The sequence below is a fragment of the Pinus tabuliformis genome, chromosome 4_2 (assembly GCF_031772625.1).
Source record: "Pinus tabuliformis cultivar Carrire ecotype Pingquan chromosome 4_2, CPIR1, whole genome shotgun sequence".
Taxonomy (NCBI): domain Eukaryota; kingdom Viridiplantae; phylum Streptophyta; class Pinopsida; order Pinales; family Pinaceae; genus Pinus; species Pinus tabuliformis.
In genome coordinates, this window is record NC_142304.1 from 802,327,017 (window position 1) to 802,331,286 (window position 4,270).

General features: G+C 37.7%; 1 pseudogene; it reads right to left on the reverse strand.

Moving 5' to 3' along the window:
- Nucleotides 1–526: 526 nt before the first annotated feature.
- LOC149172103 (uncharacterized protein At4g15970 pseudogene) lies at nucleotides 527–1,397 on the reverse strand (annotated as a pseudogene).
- Between the last annotated feature and the right edge of the window lie 2,873 nt (nucleotides 1,398–4,270).

Sequence of the window (4,270 nt, forward strand, 5' to 3'; positions counted from 1 at the left end):
ACTAAACTCACACCATAGGAATCTCATGAATCAAAGCTGCATCATTTTATTAATCTCCTAGCCAAAACTGTACTTATGAAAGCTCTGGGTTTTTCCTTCACACTATTCCCAGAAACTCCAACCCTTTACAAATGATTTTCAATACAATAAATAGACTCAGTGGTGGGAAAACAGATCAATGAAAATAGGGAGTTGTTTCAACTAAAATCCTGAGGATAGGAAATGAACCTTCCATTTGTTCTAAAGACAGAATAGCATTACATTATTCAGGGTGGAAATTTTAGCGTGAATCTCATTGAATCATGACTTAAGACAAAAATAGGCCTTCAATCCTATTTCTTTGCTATGGTAGATATTCTTCGTTTAATATGGGTTTGACTGTCTATTCACTTCCATTTACCATTTGAAAAAAAACCATTTTTAATAAAAATAGCTTTTAAACTAAAATTATGCCTTTAATAAAGGGAACACTGTATGGTCAATGAACGATCCCAACTGCAGTTTTGTTTGAGCTTTCAATTATCCCTTATAAAGACGCTCTGCATTCATCTCGAGATCTCCAGTGCATTTCATTTCTTCTTGCAACGTCTAATCTAAATAACATCCACTCTTCAAGAGTTGCTCTCAGGTCATGAGTCTTGGCCTTTAAACCTTTGCAACAATTGGCATGCATAGTGCACACGTGTTCTAATGTGGCCCTTGTGTCACAGAACCCACTAAAATACGCTGCATCAAGAAACAATAGATTGACCCCGATCTCGGTAAATTCGTTTAAGAACTTCATCTCATTGAACATATCTTGATCATGTTTCCCAGGATAGCACTGGGTGGAGTTGTACCATAAATTGTACATGTTGATTGTTCTTTTATTGGAACGAACAAATGTAAAACTTGTATTTGGTAAATTTTTGACATCGCTAGGATCATAGTCGCATGTATCACAAGAGATTTTGGAATTCTGCCTCACTTGAGAACCTTCTGAATGGATTTCGGAGCCATAGCACATCTGCATCAGTGAAGATGAAACTGAATCCGTGTTGTACCACATCCTTCAAGAATTCTATTTTTCTCCGAATGATCTTCAAGTAATCCTCAGTCATCAAAAATTTCTCTCTTGAAAAATCAACCCCTTCTGTCCTCAAATCAAAGCAATGGGGATGTATTACCTTGCAGCATTGGAAGGCACTCTCATCTAAGGCAACAATGAGGAGGTAGTCCAGAAGTTCCTGTGTTCCCTCGCCAATACGAAAGCTCTCCAGTAACAAGTCTATAAGGCCGTTGGGCTCCATCCATGCTTTGTTCATTGTTGTCATGATCAGCGTTTTGTTTAGCATCGAAGCCTTCGCCAGAGCAATTTCCAGCTCGTTTTCATTTTTTCTGAGCAATGGGCGCTCCATTGGTATTTGGAGAAAAATGAAGTAAATTCCATTGAGTTTTTATGGAGAAAATATGAGTTTGGCCCTTGGGTCTCTGTGCACACCTAGTGCGCCGCGCGTGCCATGTGCGCCGCGTCAGTGCAAATTTGCATTGAGAAAATTGGCTCTATGCGCCGTGCCAGTTGCCCAGTGCGCTGCGCCCAGATTTCACACAGAGTTTGCCTTCCAAACAACCGAATTCGCCTTTCCACATTTTTCTTTGGCTTTCACGCTTGTCTCTTGACTTGCAAACGAATTATATAAACAATGAAAATATCTTAATGTTTCAATGACTTTGATTTTTTGATTTGGCAAACTCACTTTGTAAAGTTTGAAACTTTGACATTTCTAATTAACTCTGTTTTGCTTCCTTTGAATTTTAGAATGATGAAACTCTTTGTCTGTTTGTAGGGATGATTGGAGGTGGACTTTGGCCAAGGATGACCAGAGGCTGTAGTTGAAATACTCCATGATAAACTTGCAAATTTATTATAAACATTAAAATTTAACGATTCCTTCTTCAAAACGGAGTTTTGAAGAAGAAACATCCTTGAGCATTATTAATGATGAAAATATTGAAATGAAAGCTTATTGAAGACATCCTCATGACCTGTGGGTGTTATCTAAAGATCAAACCCTAGACCTAGAAACTGAAATGACTCTCATTTGACCAAAGCTCAATCTATGATTGTAAATGACTGAAATCAACTTTCGATGAACTTTGATAAATTTTGACCAACCCAGTAGGCACAATCATGAGGGAAATGAGTGGAGAAACCCTTCTGTCAGATAATGGCATGTCCCGAGTGGAATGCAACTGAGTGAATCGAGTGGGACACCTAAAAATGAAATGCAAAAAGAGTTTTGATCTCTGACGGAGGGATGACCAGACCGACTCTAACAGGTGGTTGAAAGGGAGCATGAATTACATCTCAACATGCAACCTCATAAGCAACCTCAGAAGTAACCTCAGCAAGTTGTCGAGTAGCCATAAATGGAGAAGTAGAGAGGAGACCGAGTGGAGACATACACTCAAGAAGAGACCTCCAATAGGGGAATTTCTAGCCAAGTGGGTAGGGGGAGCACATGAAGCCATACCTCTAGGTCAAATGTGGGGCGATGTGAAGCAATAGTCCCAAGAGTTGGAGAAATTTGGGCATAGTCCATTGACGTGTTTTTTTCTCAATGATCATTACCTTGCTACGGGGGGGGGGGGGGGGGAGAGGCACAGTATTCAATAGACAAAGTATCAGTGTTAGTCAGATACTGATGATTGTAGAGAAGTGTTGAGAACAAAGAAGGAGGCTCAGTATAAGAGTTAGTAGTAGCATAATTCCCCCAATAGACAGTTGTAGACATAGTTTATTTAGTTTATTTTGTTTGGATGAATTTTGATCAAAGATGTTTCAATAGAAACAACAACAATGACAAGAGTTGCACACAAAACATTCCTAAAGTACTATATTGGGATATAGTTGAATTCCTTCCTTGTTGAGAGGGAGTGTTGAAAATAACATTATGAAAGATCCTGATTTAATTTGTCCCTGAATTAAATTAGGGATTAAATTGCAATTCTAATTCTCGTAGAAACTTGTAATAGTTCACTAAGTTAATTTGACTTAGTTGGCTTAGTTAAATGGAGTTGAGAGTCTTTCTAGAGCCATGTAGAGTGGTTCCTAAATTTTAGGGGCCCGAGTTGAGTTCTTTTGAGTTGTAATTATTTCATTCAGTTTAACTGAGTTAGATTCTGTTAAACTAGTTCTGATTGATGGAGTAATTAGTGGGATATCCAGTAGTTGGGTGTAGCCAACATTGCTCAACGAGTAAACTGAAGATTCACTCATAATTAACTCATGCATGCAAGATTAGAGAAACACCATTTGAGATTCGACTTCAGGGACAATGTACTATCAGTTGTAAAATCATCTAAATTAAATAGATGGTGCATGAAATCAAAAGAAGGTCTAGAATAAATCATTCCTTAATTAGAAAACTCATTAATTTTATCCATTTGAATTGCCTTTAAAAGGAGGAATGAAGCCACAAGTTTAATCACTTTTTCAGTGAGTATGAGTTGGGGAGACCAAACAATAGGAAGCACAAGTTTGTGCATGGAGCTTATGAGAGAAAGGTGTAACAAGAGAAGCTTGTCCACAAGTTGGTAATAAGATATATAGAGATAGTGCAGAGGTTGCTCAAGCTTGAGCAAAGAATTGTAATCTTATCATGTTTTCTGATCGGTGCAATAAATAGATAACAAGGGTTTTTAGTTATGGCTTTCCCCTGAAAATTATTGTGTTATCTATGATTGAATTCTTTCTCTTTTATGCTTCGTGATTTTATGATCGTTTAATTGTTTCCACTAATGAGTAGAGTAGATTCAAGTATATTGTTTTAGCATATTACAATTAGTAGTTTGGATATACAAGGAATTTCTACATGGTAACAGAGTTAGATTTGTAAATTTCTACAATAAGCGAAGCTCGACCTGCTAGGGTTTGTAGCAAAGCCCCTTTTTCGACGCCATGCAAACTGAAAATGACAGAGAACCTTATCAGAAAGAGTTGTCAGTTACCTAAGCCATTGAGAACCACGTAGAACCATCAAATCAAACCCTTAGGAGATCTATGGTGGATCGAGTTGTAGGTGTGCTGCCTAGGGTTCGCAGAAACCTAAAGTGTTGTGTCAGTATTGTGCTAAAACTAAGACCAGTTGTACCTAGATCCCTCCATCCATCTAAGTGCTAAAATTATTACCAAGTGCTAATATTAAGCCATGTTACCAAGTCACCCAAAATGTATTAAATCACAATGATATAAACAAATCCAATTTGTAACGAGACTTTTCCTTCTTAT